At 39.7% G+C, this 19,723-nt stretch overlaps 1 non-coding gene across 1 annotated transcript; it reads right to left on the reverse strand.

The window, feature by feature from the left end:
* Window positions 1-18,780: 18,780 nt before the first annotated feature.
* Window positions 18,781-18,884, reverse strand: LOC112767042 (small nucleolar RNA R71). The gene has a single exon (XR_003184682.1). It is a non-coding gene; the product is annotated as a small nucleolar RNA R71 (small nucleolar RNA).
* Between the last annotated feature and the right edge of the window lie 839 nt (window positions 18,885-19,723).

Here is a 19,723-nt window from a genome sequence, read left to right on the forward strand (position 1 = left end):
AGGGTGTACAGAGATGAGTAAATGACTTAAAAATCCACTTCCGGGTCCACTTGGTGTGTGCTTGGGTTGAGAAATGAAGCATTTTCGTGTAGAGACCTTTTCTGGAGTTAAACGCCAGCTTTCATGCCAGTTTGGGCGTTTAACTCCAAGTTTTATGCCAGTTCCAGCGTTAAACGCTGGAATTTCTGAGGCTGATTTGCCACGCCGGTTTGGGCCATCAAATCTTGGGCAAAGTATGGACTATCATATATTGCTGGAAAGTCCAGGATGTCTACTTTCCAACGCCGTTGAGAGCGCGCCAATTGGGCTTCTGTAGCTCCAGAAAATCCACTTTGAGTGCAGGGAGGTCAGAATCCAACAGCATCTGCAGTCCTTTTCAGTCTCTGAATCAGATTTCTGCTCAGAACCCTCAATTTCAGCCAGAAAATACCTGAAATCACAGAAAAACACACAAACTCATAGTAAAGTCCAGAAAAGTGAATTTTAACTAAAAACTAATAAAAATATACTAAAAACTAACTAAATCATACTAAAAACACACTAAAAACAATGCCAAAAAGCGTATAAATTATCTGCTCATCACAACACCAAACTTAAATTGTTGCTTGTCCCCAAGCAACTGAAAATCAAAATAGGATAAAAAGAAAAGAATATACTATAGACTCCAAAATATCAAGGAAACATAGCTCCAATTAGATGAGCGGGACTAGTAGCTTTTTGCCTCCGAACAGTTTTGGCACCTCACTCTATCCCTTGAAGTTCAGAATGATTGGCATCTATAAGAACTCAGAACTCAGATAGTGTTATTGATTCTCCTAGTTAAGTATAATGATTCTTGAACATAGCTAGTGTATGAGTCTTGGCTGTGGCCCAAAGCACTCTGTTTTCCAGTATTACCACCGGATACATACATGCCACAGACACATAATTGGGTGAACCTTTTCAGGTTGTGACCCAGCTTTGCTAGAGTCCCCAATTAGAGGTGTCCAGGGTTCTTAAGCACACTCTTTTTGCCTTGGATCACAACTTTATTTCTTTCTTTTTCTTCTCTCTCTTTTTTTTTTCGAAAATTTTTTTTTGAATCCACTGCTTTTTCTTGCTTCAAGAATCAATTAGATGATTTTTCAGATCCTCAATAACAGTTCTCTTTTTCCTCATTCTTTCAAGAGCCAACAATTTCTAACATTCTTAAAACAACAAATTCAAGAGACATATGCACTGTTCAAGCATTCATTCAGAAAACAAAAATTATTGTCACCACATCAAACTAATTCAACTAGTTTCAAGGATAAATTTCGAAATCCTGTACTTCTTGTTCTTTTGTGATTAAAGCATTTTTCATTTAAGAGAGGTGATGGATTCATAGGACATTCATAGCTTTAAGGCATAAAATTTCAATTTTATTAATTATGAATTAAGAACAAGACTCAAAGATAAATATAAGATGAGATAAAAAAAATAAAAATAGAAAACAAAACAAAAGAAGAAAAAAACGCAAAAACATAGGCTCCTAATGATAGAGGTTTTCACAGAGTTAGGACTCAACAACCTTGATTTTGAGAAGTGGATGCTCCCTCAGCTTGAGAGGAGAACTTTTGGCGTTTCATCTCTTGGAGTTCACGCCCCTGCTTCTCTTGTTCCTTCAGCAATTTGCAGAGCATGCAGTTCTGATTCTGCTGTTCTTCCTTCAGTTGCTCCATAGTCTCTTGCAACTTGGTGATAGATGCTTCTAGGCTGGTCCAGTAGTCAATTCTTGGGAATTCAGGGAGGAATTCATGCGCCCTCCTCTTGATAGAGTTGTCTTGCATTTGTCCTTCCATTGACTTCTTGGTGATTGGGTGTTCAATGGGTATGAACTCATCTACTCCCATCTTCACCCCAGCCTCTTTACAGAGCAAGGAGATCAAGCTTGGGTAAGCCAATTTGGCTTCAGTGGAATTTTTATTTGCAATTGTGTAGATCTCACAAGCAATCACATGATGAACCTCCACTTCTTTTCCAAGCATAATGCAATGAATCATCACTGCTCTCTTGATGGTGACCTCAGAACGGTTGCTAGTGGGCAATATGGAACGCCCAATAAAGTCTAGCCAACCTCTTGCAATTGGTTTGAGGTCTCCCCTCTTGAGTTGGTTTGGGACACCCTTTGAATTGGTTATCCACTTAGTTCCAGGGAGGCATATGTCCTCTAGAACTTGATCCAACCCTTTATCTGCTCTCACCATCCTCCTATTGAAGGAATCAGGATCATCTTGCAGTTGAGGTAGTTTGAAGATTTCTCTTATTTTGTCCAGATGGAAGTACATAACTTTCCCTCTGACCATGGTTCTGTAGGTATGGTAAGCAGTTCCAGTCATTCTTTGCTTATCTGTTAGCCACAGATTAGAGTAGAATTCCTAAACCATGTTCCTTCCAACCTTTCTTTCAGGATTGGTCAGAACTTCCCATCCTCTGTTTCGAATTTGCTCTTGGATCCCCGGATATTCATCTTCTTTCAGATCAAATTTAACTTCTGGGATCACTGACCTCAGACCTATTATTTTGTGATAATGGTCTTCATGTTCTTTGGTTAAGAACTTCTCTTGATTCCAAAGATTCTTTGGATTATTCTCTTTCTTTCCTCTTAAATTGGTTTGTTTCCCTTAGGAGCCATGATCTTGATGAATCTTGGCTTAGTGATCACGGAAAAACACACCAAACTTAGAGGTTTGCTTGTCCTCAAGCAAAAGAAAAGAAAGAAGAGAGAGAGAGGAAGAGGAAATTCGAATGGTGTGGTGGAAAGAGGGAGCCAAACGTGTATTTATAAGGTGGGGAGGGGAGTTTTTCGAAAAAAAGAGAAATTTGAAAGGAGATTTGAGAAGATATGGAAAGAAATTGAGAAAAGGGTGATTTTTTTTTGAACAAAATTTGGGAATGATTTGAGAGATTTGAAGAGTGATTTTAGATATTTGAAAATTTGAAAGTGAATGATGAAAGATTGAAATGTATTTTTGTAGAAAAATATGGGTAAGAAAAGGAAAGTTTGAAAAAATCTGATTTGAAAACAAAATTGTGGTCCCCCCACCTTACTGGCGTTAAACGCCCAGAATGGCACCCATTCTGGCGTTTAACGCCCATTTGGTGCCCCTTTTGGGCGTTTAACGCCCAACCAGGTGCCCTGGCTGGCGTTAAACGCCAGAAATCCTTTATCACTGGGCGTTTTTCTGAACGCCTAGGATGCTGCACACCTGGCGTTAAACGCCCAGAATGGTGCCCATTCTGGCGTTTAACGCCCAAAATGGCACCATTCCTGGCGTTAAACGCCCAGAATGGTACCCATTCTGGCGTTTAACGCCCAAAATGCCCCTTACTGGCGTTTTTTCGCCAGTAAGCTCTTTTTCTCTGCTTTTTGAGCTGAATCCTTCTGTAACTCTGTGAATTCCTTCATTTTTGATACTTGCCTCTGTAAAAACAAAACATATAACCTCCTAATGACTGGGTTGCCTCCCAGCAAGCGCTTCTTTACTGTCTTTAGCTGGACCTTCACTGAGAATCATTCAAGTCTCAGTTTTGAGCATTTCTGCTCAAAATTGCCTTCAAGATAATGCTTGATTCTCTGTCCATTAACAATGAACTTTTTGTCAGAATCAATATCCTGAAGCTCAACATATCCATATGGTGATACTCCTGTAATCACATACGGACCCCTCCACCGGGATTTAAGTTTTCCTGGAAACAGTCTGAGCCTAGAGTTGAAGAGCAGGACTTTTTGTCCTGGCTCAAAGACTCTGGTTGACAACTTCTTGTCATGCCATTTCTTTGCCTTTTCCTTATAAATTTTTGCATTTTCAAAGGCATTGAGTCTGAACTCCTCTAGCTCATTTAGCTGGAGCAATCTTTTTTCACCAGCTAACTGAGCATCCATGTTTAGGAATCTGGTTGCCCAGTAGGCTTTATGTTCCAGTTCCACGGGTAGATGACAGGCCTTCCCATACACCAGTTGGTATGGAGAGGTTCTTATAGGAGTCTTGAATGCTGTTCTGTATGCCCACAGAGCATCATCCAAGCTCTTTGCCCAATCCTTTCTTCGGGCCATCACAGTCCGTTCCAGGATTCTTTTTAGTTCTCTGTTAGAGACCTCAGCTTGCCCATTTGTCTGTGGATGATACGGAGTTGCCACTTTGTGGCTAATTCCATATCTAACCATAGCAGAGTATAGCTGTCTATTGCAGAAATGAGTGCCTCCGTCACTGATTAGTACTCTGGGCACACCAAATCTGCTGAAGATGTATTTCTGGAGGAATTTCAGCACGGTCTTGGTATCATTAGTGGGTGTAGCAATTGCTTCTACCCACTTAGATACATAGTCCACTGCCACCAGAATGTAAGTGTTTGAGTATGATAGTGGGAATGGCCCCATGAAGTCAATTCCCCATACATCAAACAATTATATCTCTAATATCCCTTGTTGAGGCATGGCATATCCATGAGGCAAGTTACCAGCTCTTTGGCAACTGTCACAGTTACGCACAAACTCTCGGGAATCTTTATAGAGAGTAGGCCAGTAGAAGCCACATTGGAAGACTTTAGTGGCTGTTCGCTCACTTCCAAAATGTCCTCCATACTGTGATCCATGGCAATGCCATAGGATCCTTTGTGCTTCTTCTCTGGGTACACATCTGCGGATCACTCCGTCAGCACATCTCTTAAAGAGATATGGTTCATCCCAAAGGTAGTACTTGGCATCTGAAATTAATTTCTTTCTTTGCACGTTGCTGTACTCATTTGGTATGAACCTCACAGCTTTATAATTTGCAATATTTGCAAACCATGGAGCTTCCTGAATGGCAAAGAGTTGCTCATTTGGGAAAGTCTCAGAGATCTCAGTAGAAGGGAGGGACGTCCCAGCTACTGGTTCTATTCGGGACAGATGATCAGCTACTTGGTTCTCTGTCCCTTTTCTGTCTCTTATTTCTATATCAAACTCTTGCAGAAGCAACACCCATCTTATAAGCCTGGGTTTTGAATCCTGCTTTGTGAGTAAGTATTTAAGAGCAGCATGGTCAGTGTACACAACCACTTTGGATCCCACTAGATAGGATCTAAACTTGTCAATGGCATAGACCACTGCAAGTAACTCTTTTTCTGTGGTTGTGTAATTCTTCTGTGCATCATTTAGAACACGGCTGGCATAATAAATGACGTGCAGAAGCTTGTTATGCCTCTGTCCCAACACTGCACCAATGGCATGGTCACTGGCATCACACATTAATTCAAATGGTAATGTCCAATCTGGTGCAGAGATGACTGGTGCTGTGACCAGCTTAGCTTTCAGGGTCTCAAATGCCTGCAGACACTGTGTGTCAAACACAAACGGTGTGTCAGCAGCTAGCAGGTTACTCAAAGGTTTTGCAATTTTTGAAAAATCCTTTATAAACCTTCTGTAGAATCCTGCATGCCCCAGAAAGCTTCTGATTGCCTTAACATTAGCAGGTGGTGGTAATTTTTCAATTACCTCTACCTTTGCCTTATCCACCTCTATTCCCCTGCTTGAAATTTTGTGCCCAAGGACAATTCCTTCAGTCACCATATAGTGACATTTCTCCCAGTTTAAAACCAGGTTAGTCTCTTGGCATCTTTTCAGGACAAGTGCTAGGTGATTAAGACAGGAACTAAATGAGTCTCCATATACTGAAAAGTCATCCATGAAGACTTCCAGAAATTTCTCTACCATATCTGAGAAGATAGAGAGCATGCACCTCTGAAAGGTTGCAGGTGCATTGCACAGACCAAAAGGCATCCTCCTATAGGCAAACACGCCAGAAGGGCAAGTGAATGCTGTTTTCTCTTGGTCCTGAGGATCTACTGCAATTTGGTTGTAGCCTGAATAGCCATCCAAAAAGCAGTAATAGTCATGCCCAGCTAGTCTTTCTAGCATTTGGTCTATGAATGGTAAAGGAAAATGATCCTTTCTGGTGGCTGTATTGAGCTTTCTGTAGTCAATACACATACGCCACCCTGTGACTGTTCTTGTAGGAACCAGTTCATTTTTTCATTATGAACCACTGTCATGCCTCCCTTTTTGGGGACAACTTGGACAGGGCTCACCCAGGGGCTATCAGAAATAGGATAAATAATCCCAGCCTCCAGTAATTTAGTAACCTCTTTCTGCACCACCTCCTTCATGGCTGGATTTAGCCTCCTTTGTGGTTGGACCACCGGTTTGGCATTATCCTCCAACAGGATCTTGTGCATGCATCTAGCTGGGCTAATGCTCTTAAGATCACTTATGGACCACCCAAGAGCTGTCTTGTGTGTCCTTAGCACTTGAATCAGTGCTTCCTCTTCCTGTGAATTTAAAGCAGAGCTTATAATCACTGGAAAAGTTTCACCCCTTCCCAGAAATGCATACTTCAGGGATGGTGGTAGTGGTTTGAGTTCAGGTTTGGGAGGCTTATCCTCTTCCTGAGGAATTTTCGAAAATTCCTTGGTTTCCACTGATTCTTCTTGATCAGGTTGAGCATCCTTGAAGATGTCTTCAAGCTCTGATTCTAGGCTTTCAGTCATATTGATCTCTTCTACCAGAGAGTCAATAATGTCAGCGCCCATGCAGTCATTTGGTGTGTCTGGATGCTGCATAGCTTTTACAGCATTTAACTTGAACTCATCCTCATTGACTCTCAAGGTTACTTCCCCTTTTTGTACATCAATGAGAGTTCGTCCAGTTGCTAGGAAAGGTCTTCCTAGAATGAGAGTTGCACTCTTATGCTCCTCCATTTCCAGCACCACAAGGTCAGTTGGAAAGGCAAATGGCCCAACCTTGACAATCATGTCCTCAATTATGCCTGATGGGTGTTTAATGGAGCCATTAGCAAGTTGGAGGCATATCCGGGTTGGTTTGACCTCTCCAGTCAACCCAAGATTTCTGATAGTGGATGCAGGTATTAGATTGATGCTTGCTCCAAGATCACATAGGGCTGTCTTGGTGCAAGCACCTTCTAATGTGCATGGTATCATAAAGCTTCCTGGATCTTGAAGCTTTTCTGGTAAGCTCTTTAATATGACTGCACTGCATTCTTCAGTGAGAAAAACTTTTTCAGTTTCTCTCCAATCCTTCTTATGGCTTAAGATCTCTTTCATGAACTTAGCATAAGAAGGTATTTGCTCAAGTGCCTCTGCAAACGGAATCTTTATTTCAAGAGTCCTTAGATAGTCTGCAAAGCGGGCAAATTGCTTATCCTGTTCCCTTGGCGGAGTTTCTGAGGATAAGGCATCTTGGCTTTATATTCTTCAACCTTAGATGCTGCAGGTTTATTCCTTACAGAAGTGGTTGAAGAAGCCTTGTTAGAGGGATTACTGTCAGCACTCTCAGGTGTCTGATCTTCCCTTGGCGTTTGAACGCCAGGATTGGGTGGAAAATGGGCGTTTAACGCCAACTTTTCCCCCTTTTCTGGCGTTTGAACGCCAGAACTGGGCAAGGAATGGGCGTTTAACGCCAGCTTTCCTTCCCTTTCTGGCGTTTGAACGCCAATAACATTCCTCTTTGGGCTCTTACTGTCCTCAGAGGGATTTTGAATAGTGGGTTGGTTATCCTCTGTCAATTGTTCCTTGTTTGGCTTTCTGCTCTTTTGAGCAGAGGTATTCAGTGTCTTCCCACTCCTCAGTTGAACTGCTTGACATTCCTCTGTTATCTGTTTAGATATTTGCTGTTTTGCTTGATTCAACTGCAGTTCTATGCTCTTGTTAGCAACTTTAGTTTCATGAAGCATCTCTTTAAAGTCTGCTAACTGTTCTGTCATCAGGAGCAATTGTTGATTAAGCTCAATTATCTGTTCTTGAGGATTAGGGTCAGTGACTACTGCCATGACTTCCTCTTTTGGAGAGAACTCATTGCTAGAGTACAAATATTGGTTTCTAGCAACAGTGTCTATAAGCTCTTGAGCTTCTTCAATTGTCTTCCTCATGTGTATAGATCCACCAGCTGAGTGGTCTAAAGACATCTGAGCTTTTTCTGTAAGCCCATAGTAGAAAATGTCTAACTGTACCCACTCTGAAAACATTTCAGAGGGACATTTCCTTAGCATACCTCTATACCTCTCCCAGGCATTATAAAGGGATTCATTATCCTCTTGTTTAAAGCCTTGGATGTCCAACCTTAGCTGTGTCATCCTCTTTGGAGGGTAAAAATGATTCAGGAATTTGTCTGACAACTGTCTCCATGTCTTTATGCTTGCTGTAGGTTGGTTATTCAACCACCTCTTAGCTTGATCTTTTACAGCAAATGGAAACAGTAATAGTCTGTAGGCATCCTGATCCACCTCTTTATCATGTACTGTGTCAGCAATTTGTAAAAATTGTGCCAGAAACTCAGTAGGTTCTTCCTGTGGAAGACCGGAATACTGGCAATTTTGCTGCACTATGATAATGAGTTGAGGATTTAGCTCAAAGCTGCTTGCCTTGATGGAAGGTGTACATATGCTACTCCCATATGCAGCTGTAATGGGGTTAGCATATGACCCCAGAGTCCTTTTGGACTGATCAATTCCACTTAGGTCCATGATGGATAAAATATATTTTTTTTTTGAATTAACGAAAAAAAATAGATTAAAATAAAAGAAAATTAAAATAAAAATTCGAAAATCAAAAAGAAAATAAGATCAAAGCAAATTGAGAACTGAATCAATTAGTTAATGAAAAAGATTTTGAAAATAGCAATTAAAAAGATATGATTGAAAAATTTTTATGAAAAAGATTTGATTTTTTTGAAAAGAGGAAAGAGAAAAACACAAAAGGACACCAAACTTAGAATTTTTATGAATCAAAAAGAGACTAAGAACATGCAAAATTGAAAATTAAAAGAAAAACAAAAGCATGCAATTGACACCAAACTTAAAATATGAAACTAGACTCAACTAAAAGACTCTAAACCAACAAAAATAAAACAGTCCTAATCTAAGCAACAAGATAAGCCGTCAGTTGTCCAAACTCGAACAATCCCCGGCAACGGCGCCAAAAACTTGGTGCACGAAATTGCAATCACACTTTTGCAACTCCGCACAACTAACCAGCAAGTGCACTGGGTCGTCCAAGTAATACCTTGCGTGAGCAAGGGTCGATCCCACGGAGATTGTCGGCTTGAAGCAAGCTATGGTTATCTTGTAAATCTTAGTCAGGATATCAGAAATTATCAGGATTGATTGTGAAAAAGAACAAAAGAACATGAAATGATTACTTGTTTTGCAGTAATGGAGAATAGGTTGAGGTTTTGGAGATGCTCTGTCCTCTGAATCTCTGCTTTCCCACTGTCTTCTTCATCAAACACGCAAGGTTCCTTCCATGGCAAGCTGTATGTAGGGTTTCACCGTTGTCAATGGCTACCTCCCATCCTCTCAGTGAAAATGTTCCTATGCTCTGTCACAGCATGGCTAATCATCTGTCGGTTCTCGGTCAGGCCGGAATAGAATCCAGTGATTCTTTTGCGTCTGTCACTAACGCCCCGCCTGCTAGGAGTTTGAAGCACGTCACAGTCATCCAATCATTGAATCCTACTCAGAATACCACAGACAAGGTTTAGACCTTCCGGATTCTCTTGAATGCCGCCATCAGTTCTAGCTTATACCACGAAGATTTCGGTTAAAGAATCCAAGAGATAACTACTTAATCTAAGGTAGAACGGAGGTGGTTGTCAGGCACACGTTCATAGTTGAGAATGATGATGATTGTCACGGATCATCACATCCATCCGGGTTAAGAACAAGTATTATCTTAGAATGGAAGCAAGCATGATTGAATAAGAAACAGTAGTAATTGCATTAATCCATCAAGGCACAGCAGAGCTCCTCACCCCCAACCATGGGGTTTAGAGACTCATGCCGTGGAAAGTACACAAAGAAAACGTGTAAAGTGTCATGAGGTACAGATACAATGTCAAAAGATCCTATTAATAGTAAACTAGTAGCCTAGGGTGTACAGAGATGAGTAAATGACTTAAAAATCCACTTCCGGGTCCACTTGGTGTGTGCTTGGGTTGAGCAATGAAGCATTTTCGTGTAGAGACCTTTTCTGGAGTTAAACGCCAGCTTTCATGCCAGTTTGGGCGTTTAACTCCAAGTTTTATGCCAGTTCCAGCGTTAAACGCTGGAATTTCTGAGGCTGATTTGCCACGCCGGTTTGGGCCATCAAATCTTGGGCAAGGTATAAACTATCATATATTGCTGGAAAGCCCAGGATGTCTACTTTCCAACGCCGTTGAGAGCGCGCCAATTGGGCTTCTGTAGCTCCAGAAAATCCACTTCGAGTGCAGGGAGGTCAGAATCCAACAGCATCTGCAGTCCTTTTCAGTCTCTGAATCAGATTTCTGCTCAGAACCCTCAATTTCAGCCAGAAAATACCTGAAATCACAAAAAAACACACAAACTCATAGTAAAGTCCAGAAAAGTGAATTTTAACTAAAAACTAATAAAAATATACTAAAAACTAACTAAATCATACTAAAAACACACTAAAAATAATGCCAAAAAGCGTATAAATTATCCGCTCATCAGGCGCCATCAACATGGTACACTCAATTGCAATCTCAACTCTTTATCACAACTTCGCACAACTAACCAGCAAGTGCACTGGGTCGTCCAAGTAATAAACCTACGCGAGTAAGGGTCGATCCCACGGAGATTGTTGGTATGAAGCAAGCTATGGTACCTTGTAAATCTCAGTCAAGCAGATTCAAATGGTTATGGATGATTTATGAATAAAGCATAAAATAAAGATAGAGATACTTATGTAATTCATTGGTGAGAATTCAGATAAGCGTGTGGAGATGCTTTGTCCCTTCCGTCTCTCTGCTTTCCTACTGTCTTCATCCAATCCTTCTTACTCCTTTCCATGGCAAGCTGTATGTTGGGCATCACCGTTGTCAATGGCTACAGTCCCGTCCTCTCAGTGAAAATGTTCAACGCGCTCTGTCACAGCACGGCTATTCAGCTATCGGTTCTCGATCATATCGGAATAGAATCCAGTGATTCTTTTGCGTCTGTCACTAATGCCCCACAATCGCGAGTTTGAAGCTCGTCACAGTCATTCAATCCTTGAATCCTACTCAGAATACCACAGACAAGGCTTAGACCTTTCGGATTCTCTTGAATGCCGCCATTAATTCTAGCTTATACCACGAAGATTCCGATTAAGGAATTCAAGAGATAAACATTCAAGCCTTGTTTGCTTGTAGAACGGAAGTGGTTGTCAGGTATGCATTCATAAGTGAGAATGATGATGAGCGTCACATAATCATCACATTCATCATGTTCTTGGGTGTGAATGAATATCTTAGAACAAGAATAAGCTGAATTGAATAGAAGAACAATAGTAATTGCATTAATACTCGAGGTACAGCAGAGCTCCACACCTTAATCTATGGTGTGTAGAAACTCCACCGTTGAAAATACATAAGAACAAGGTCTAGGCATGGCCAAGAGGCCAGCCTCCCAATGATCTAAGAACTAGACATCCAAAGATGATCCTAAGATCTAAAGTGTTCAAAAGATTTTTATTACAATAGCAAAAGGTCCTATTTGTAGAGAACTAGTAGCCTAGGGTTTACAGAAATGAGTAAATGACATAAAAATCCACTTCCGGGCCCACTAGGTGTGTGCTTGGGCTGAGCATTGAAGCTTTCATGTGTAGAGACTTTTCTTGGAGTTAAACGCCAGCTTTTGTGCCAGTTTGGGCGTTTAACTCCCATTCTTGTGCCAGTTCTGGCATTTTACGCCAAAATTCTTGAGCTGACTTGGAACGCCTGTTTGGGCCATCAAATCTCAGGCAAAGTATGGACTATTATAAATTGATGGAAAGCCCAGGATGTCTACTTTCTAACGCAATTGAGATCGAGCCAATTAGGCTTCTATAGCTCTAGAAAATCCACTTCGAGTGTAGAGAGGTCAGAATCCAACAGCATCTGCAGTCCTTTTCAGCCTCTGAATCAGATTTTTGCTCAGATCCCTCAATTTCAGCCAGAAAATACCTGAAATCATAGAAAAACACACAAACTCATAGTAAAGTCCAGAAAAGTAAATTTTAACTAAAAACTAATAAAAATATAATAAAAACTAACTAAAACATACTAAAAACATACTAAAAACAATGCCAAAAAGCGTATAAATTATCCGCTCATCACAACACCAAACTTAAATTGTTGCTTGTCTCCAAGCAACTGAAAATCAAATAAGATAAAAAGAAGAGAATATGCAATGAATTCCAAAAACATCTATGAAGATCAGTATTAATTAGATGAGCGGGGCTTTTAGCTTTTTACCTCTGAACAGTTTTAGCATCTCACTTTATCCTTTGAAATTTAGAATGATTGGCTTCTATAGGAACTCAGAATCCAGATAATATTATTGATTCTCCTAGTTAAGTTTGATGATTCTTGAACACAACTACTTTATAAGTCTTGGCCGTGGCCCAAAGCACTCTGTCTTCCAGTATTACCACCGGATACATACATGCCACATACACATAATTGGGTGAACCTTTTCAGATTGTGACTCAGCTTTGCTAGAGTCCCCAATTAGAGGTGTCCAGGGTTCTTAAGCACACTCTTTTTGCCTTGGATCACGAATTCATTATTTTTTCTTTTTTCTTTTTTTCCCTTTTTTTTCGTTTTTTTTGTATTCACTGCTTTTTCTTGCTTCAAGAATCATTTTTATGATTTTTCAGATCCTCAGTAACATGTCTCCTTTTTTCATCATTCTTTCAAGAGCCAACATTCATGAACAACAAATTCAAAAGACATATCCACTGTTCAAGCATACATTCAGAAGTCAAAGTATTGCCACCACATCAAAATAATTAATCTGTTATAAAATTCAAAATTCATGCAATTCTTCTCTTTTTTAATTAAGAACATTTTTCATTTAAGAAAGGTGATGGATTCATAGGACATTCATAACTTTAAGGCATAGACACTAAGATACTAATGATCATAAGACACAAACATAGATAAACATAAGCATGAAAATTCAAAAAACAGAAAAATAAAGAACAAGCAGATTAAAGAACAGGTCCACCTTAGTGATGGCGGCTTGTTCTTCCTCTTGAAGATCTTATGGAGTGCTTGAGCTCCTCAATGTCTCTTCCTTGCCTTTGTTGCTCCTCTCTCATGATTCTTTGATCTTCTCTAATTTCATGGAGGAGGATGGAATGTTCTTGGTGCTCCACCCTTAGTTGTCCCATGTTGGAACTCAATTCTCCTAGGGAGGTGTTGATTTGCTCCCAATAGTTTTGTGGAAGAAAGTGCATCCCTTGAGGCATCTCAGGGATTTCATGATGAGTGGGATCTCTTGTTTGCTCCATCCTTTTCTTAGTGATGGGCTTGTCCTCATCAATGAGGATGTCTCCTTCTATGTCAATTCCAACTGAATAACAGAGGTGACAAATGAGATGAGGAAAGGCTAACCTTGCCAAGGTAGAGGACTTGTCCGCTACCTTATAAAGTTCTTGGGCTATAACCTCATGAACTTCTACTTCTTCTCCAATCATGATACTATGAATCATGATAGCCCGGTCTATAGTAACTTCGGACCGGTTGCTAGTGGGAATGATTGAGCGTTGGATAAACTCCAACCATCCCCTAGCCACGGGCTTGAGGTCATGCCTTCTCAGTTGAACCAGCTTCCCTCTTGAATCTCTCTTCCATTGAGCGCCCTCTTCACAAATGTCTATGAGGACTTGGTCCAACCTTTGATCAAAGTTGACCCTTCTAGTGTAAGGGTGTTCATCTCCTTGCATCATGGGCAAGTTGAATGCCAACCTTACATTTTTCGGACTAAAATCTAAGTATTTCCCCTGAACCATTGTAAGCCAATTCTTTGGGTCCGGGTTCACACTTTGATCACGGTTCTTGGTTCTTGGTGATCCATGCATTGGCATAGAACTCTTGAACCATTAAGATTCTAACTTGTTGAATGGGGTTGGTAAGAACTTCCCAACCTCTTCTTCGGATCTCCGGATATTCACTCTTTTTGAGTTTGAAAGGGACCTCGGGGATCACCTTCTTCATGGCCACAACTTCATAGAAGTGGTCTTGATGCACCCTTGAGATGAATCTCTCCATCTCCCATGACTCGGAGGTGGAAGCTTTTGCCTTCCCTTTCCTCTTTCTAGAGGTTTCTCCGGCCTTAGATGCCATAAATGGTTATGGAAAAACAAAAAGCAATGCTTTTACCACACCAAAATTAGAAGGTTTGCTCGTCCTCGAGCAAAAGAAGAAAGAAGAGAGTAGAAGAAGAAGAAATAGAGGAGATGGAGGTGGCTTTGTTTTTCGGCCAAGGGGGAGAAGTAGTATGTATGTTGTGTGAAAATGAAGGAGTGAAGATGAGTTTATATAGGGGTGGAGAGAGGGGTAAGGTTCGGCCATTATGGGTGGGTTTGGGAGGGAAAGTGGTTTGAATTTGAATGGTGAGGTAGGTGGAGTTTTTTGAAGGATGGATGTGAGTGGTGAAGAGAATGGTGGGATTTGATAGATGAGGGGTTTCTGGGGAAGCGGTGTTGAGGTGATTGGTGAATGGGTGAAGAAGAGAGAGAGAGTGGTGGGGTAGGTGGGGATCCTGTGGGGTCCACAGATCCTGAGGTGTCAAGGATAATTCATCCCTGCACCAAGTGGCGAGCAAAATTGCTTTTTTTGCCAATCCTGGCATTAAACGCCGGGCTGGTGCCCATTTCTGGCGTTTAACGCCAGCTTGATGCCCATTCCTGGCGTTAAACGCCAGTCTGGTGCCCCTTTCTGGCGTTAAACGCCCAGAATGGTGCCAGACTGGGCGTTAAACGCCCATTTGCTGCCCTTACTGGCGTTTAAACGCCAGCAAGGTTTTTCTCCATGGTGTGCTATTTTTCTTTCTGTTTTTCATTCTGTTTTTGCTTTTTCAATTGATTTTGTGACTTCCCATGATCATTGATGAGCGGATAATTTATACGCTTTTTGGCATTGTTTTTAGGTAATTTTTAGTAAGTTCAAGCTACTTTTAGGGATGTTTTCATTAGTTTTTATGTTAAATTCACATTTCTGGACTTTGCTATGAGTTTGTGTGTTTTTCTGTGATTTCAGGTAAATTCTGGCTGAAATTGAGGGACTTGAGCAAAACTCTGAAAAAGGCTGACAAAAGGACTGCTGATGCTGTTGGAATCTGACCTCCCTGCACTCGAAATGGATTTTCTGGAGCTACAGAACTCCAATTGGCGCGCTCTCAACGACGTTGGAAAGTAGACATCCAGGGCTTTCCAGCAATATATAATAGTCCATACTTTATTCCGAAACTGACGACGTAACTTGGCGTTGAACGCCAAGTACATGCTGCTCTCTGGAGTTAAACGCCAGAAAAACGTCATAATCCGGAGTTGAACGCCCAAAACACGTCATAACTTGGAGTTCAACTCCAAGAAAAGCCTCAGCTCGTGGATAGATCAAGCTCAGCCCAAACATACACCAAGTGGGCCCCGAAAGTGGATTTATGCATCAATTACTTACTCATGTAAACCCTAGTAGCTAGTCTAGTATAAATAGGATAAGTTACTATTGTATTAGACATCTTTTGACAGTTTAATCTCTTGACTGTTTAGCCTTTGATTATTCGGTCTCTTGATCACTCAAGGGGGGCTGGCCATTCGGCCATGCCTGAACCTTTTACTTATGTATTTTCAACAGTGGAGTTTCTGCACACCATAGATTAAGGGTGTGGAGCTCTGCTGTACCTCAAGTTTCAATACAATCACTATTACTTTTTATTCAATTCTCTTTTATTCTTATTCCAAGATATACGTTGCACAACACTTTGATGAATGTGATGATACGTGACACTCATCATCATTCTCACTTATGAACGCACGTGACTGACAACCACTTCCGTTCTACCTTAGGCCGGGCGCATATCTCTTAGATTCCCCAACAGAATCTTCGTGGTATAAGCTAGATAGATGGTAGCATTCATGAGGATCCGGAAAGTCTAACCTTGTCTGTGGTATTCCGAGTAGGATCCTGGGAATCCGGAAAGTCTAACCTTGTCTGTGGTATTCCGAGTAGGATTCCGGTATTGAATGACTGTGACGAGCTTCAAACTTCTGAAGGCTGGGCGTTAGTGACAAACGCAAAAGAATCAATGGATTCAATTCCAACCTGATTGAGAACCGACAGATGATTAGCCGTGCTGTGACAGAGTATAGGAACGTTTTCACTGAGAGGACGGGATGTAGCCATCAACCAAGGGTGATGCCTCCAGACGATTAGCCGTGCAGTGACAGCGCATAGGACCATTTTTCCAAGAGGATTGAAAGTAGCCACCGATGATGGTGATGCCCTACATACAGCTTGCCATGGAAAGGAGTAAGAAAGATTGACGGAAGAGTGAGTAGTGAAGTAGAGATTCAAGAGGAGCACAGCATCTCCATACACCTATCTGAAATTCTCACTATTGATTTACATAAGTATTTCTATCCCTTTTTATTTTCCATTTACTATTAATTTTCGAAAACCAAAACTATTTAATCTGCCTAACTGAGATTTACAAGGTGACCATAGCTTGCTTCATACCAACAATCTCTGTGGGATCGACCCTTACTCACGTAAGGTTTATTACTTGGACGACCCAGTACACTTGCTGGTTAGTTGAACGGAGTTGTGAATTCAACTAGTGCCATAATAATGATTTCATACAAGTACAAAAGAATATGGATCACAATTTCGTCCACCAAGTTTTTGGCGCCGTTGCCGGGGATTGTTCAAGTTTGGACAACTGACGGTTCATCTTGTTGCTCAGATTAGGTAATTTTCTTTTCAAAAATCTTTTTCAAAATTTTTATTTTCTTTTTCGTTTTTCTAACCATGTTTTTCGAAAAAATTAAAATAAAAATACAAAAAAATTAGAAAATCATAAAAATAAAAAAATATTTTTGTGTTTCTTGTTTGAGTCTTGTGTTAATTTTTAAGTTTGGTGTCAATTGCATGCTTTTAAAATTTTTCTTGCATCTTTTCGAAAATTTCATGCATTCATAGTGTTCTTCATGATCTTCAAGTTGTTCTTGGTAAGTCTTCTTGTTTGATCTTGATGTTTTCTTGTTTTGTGTCTTTTCTTGTTTTTCATGTGTATCTTTGCATTCATATTTTCCAAGCATTAAAAATTTCTAAGTTTGGTGTCTTGCATGTTTTCTTTGCATCAAAAATTTTTCAAAAATATGTTCTTGATGTTCATCATGATCTTTAAAGTGTTCTTGGTGTTCATCTTGACATTCATAGCATTCTTGCATGCATTCATTGTTTTGATCTAAAAATTTCATGCATTGAGTAATTTTGTTGTTTTTCTCTCTCATAATTAAAAATTCAAAAATAAAAAAAAATATATCTTTTCCTTATTTCCCTCCAAATTTTCGAAATTTTGGGTTGACTTGGTCAAAAATTTTTAAAATTAGTTATTTCTTACAAGTCAAGTCAAAATTTCAATTTTAAAAATCTTATCTTTTTAAAATCTTTTTCAAAAATCATATCTTTTTCATTTTTTTATAATTTTCGAAAATTTCAAAAATCTTTTTCAAAATATTTTCAAAATCTTTTTCTTATCTTTATATCATATTTTCGAAAATCAGCTAACAATTAATGTGATTGGTTCAAAAATTTAAAGTTTGTTACTTTCTTGTTAAGAAAGGTTCAATCTTTAAGTTCTAGAATCTTATCTTGTAGTTTCTTGTTAGTCAAGTCATTTTAAAAATTAGATCTTTTTCTCTTTTATCTTATCTTTTCCAAAAAATTTTATCTTTTTTTTTTAAATTTGATTTCAAAATATCTTATCTAACTTTTTATCTTCTTATCTTTTTCAAATTTGATTTCAAATCTTTTTCAATCAACTAACTAACTTTTTGTTTGTTTCTTATCTTTTTCAAAACCACCTAACTACTTTTCCCTCTCTAATTTTCGAAAACATCTCACCCCTTTTTCAAAAGTTCTTTTTAATTAACTAATTGTTTCATGTTTTAAATCTTAATTACATTTTATTTCTAATTTTCGAAAATTACTAACCTCTTTTTCAAAATTATTTTCGAAATTTCCCTTCTCTTTTCTTCTTCTATTTAATTATTAATTACTAACACTTCTCTTCACCTCTCTTCATCCAAAAATCTGAATCTCCATCTCCATTCTTCTATCCCATTTCTTCTTCTACTAACATAAAGGAATCTCTATACTGTGACATAGAGGATTCCTCTTTCTTTTCTTGTTTTCTTCTCTTTCATATGAGCAGGAACAGGGAAAAAGGCACTCTTGTTGAAATTGATCCAGAACCTGAAAGGACTCTGAAGAGAAAATTAAGAGAAGCTAAATTACAACAATCCAGAAACAACCTTTCAGAAATTTTCGAACAAGAGAAGGAGATGGAAGCCGAAAATAATAATAATGCAAGGAGAATGCTTGGTGACTTCACAAAGCCAACGTCCAAGTTTGATGGAAGAAGCATCTCCATTCCTGCCATTGGAGCCAATAACTTTGAGCTGAAACCTCAGCTAGTTGCCTTAATGCAACAAAACTGCAAGTTTTATGGACTTCCATCTGAAGATCCTTATCAGTTTTTTACTAAGTTCTTGCAGATCTGTGAGACTGTAAAGACGAATGGAGTTGATCCTGAAGTCTACAGACTCATGCTTTTCCCTTTTGCTATAAGAGACAGAGCTAGAATATGGTTGGATTCACAACCTAAGGATAGCCTGGACTCCTGGGATAAGCTGGTCACTGCCTTCTTGGATAAATTCTTTCCTCCTCAAAAGCTGAGCAAGCTGAGAGTGGATGTTCAAACCTTCAAACAAAAAGATGGTGAATCCCTCTATGAAGCTTGGGAAAGATACAAGCAGCTGACCAAAAGATGTCCATCTGGCATGTTTTCAGAATGGACCATATTAGATATATTCTATTATGGTCTATCTGAATTTTTGAAAATGTCATTGGACCATTCTGCAGGTGGATCTATTCACCTAAAGAAAATGCCTAAAGAGGCTCAAGAACTCATTGACATGGTTGCAAACAACCAATTTATGTACACCTCTGAGAGGAATTCCGTGAATAATGGGATACCTCAGAAGAAAGGAGTTCTTGAAATTGATGCTCTGAATGCCATATTGGCTCAGAACAAAGTGTTGACTCAACAGGTCAACATGATCTCTCAAAATCTAAATGGATGGCAACATGCATCCAACAGTACTAGAGAGGCAGCTTTTGAAGAAGCTTATGATCCTGAGAACCCTGCCATGGCAGAGGTTAATTACATGGGTGAACCTTATGGAAACACCTATAACTCATCATGGAGAAATCATCCAAATTTCTCATGGAAGGATCAACAAAAATCTCAACAAGGTTTTAACAATGGTGGACGCAATAGGCTGAGCAATAGCAAGCCATATCCATCATCTTCTCAGCAACAAACAGAGAATTCTGAACAAAACACTTCTAATTTAGCCAATATAGTCTCTGATCTGTCAAAGGCCACTTTCAGTTTCATGAATGAAACAAGATCCTCCATTAGAAATTTGGAGGCACAAGTGGGCCAGCTGAGTAAGAAAGTCATTGAAACTCCTCCCAGTATTCTCCCAAGTAATACAGAAGAGAATCCAAAAGGAGAGTGCAAGGCCATTGATGTGATCAATGTGGCCGAATGCACAAGGGAGGAAGAGGACGAAAATCCTAGTGAGGAAGACCTCTTGGGACGTCCTTCAAGCAATA

The sequence above is a fragment of the Arachis hypogaea genome, chromosome 2, assembly GCF_003086295.3.
Source record: "Arachis hypogaea cultivar Tifrunner chromosome 2, arahy.Tifrunner.gnm2.J5K5, whole genome shotgun sequence".
NCBI lineage: Eukaryota > Viridiplantae > Streptophyta > Magnoliopsida > Fabales > Fabaceae > Arachis > Arachis hypogaea.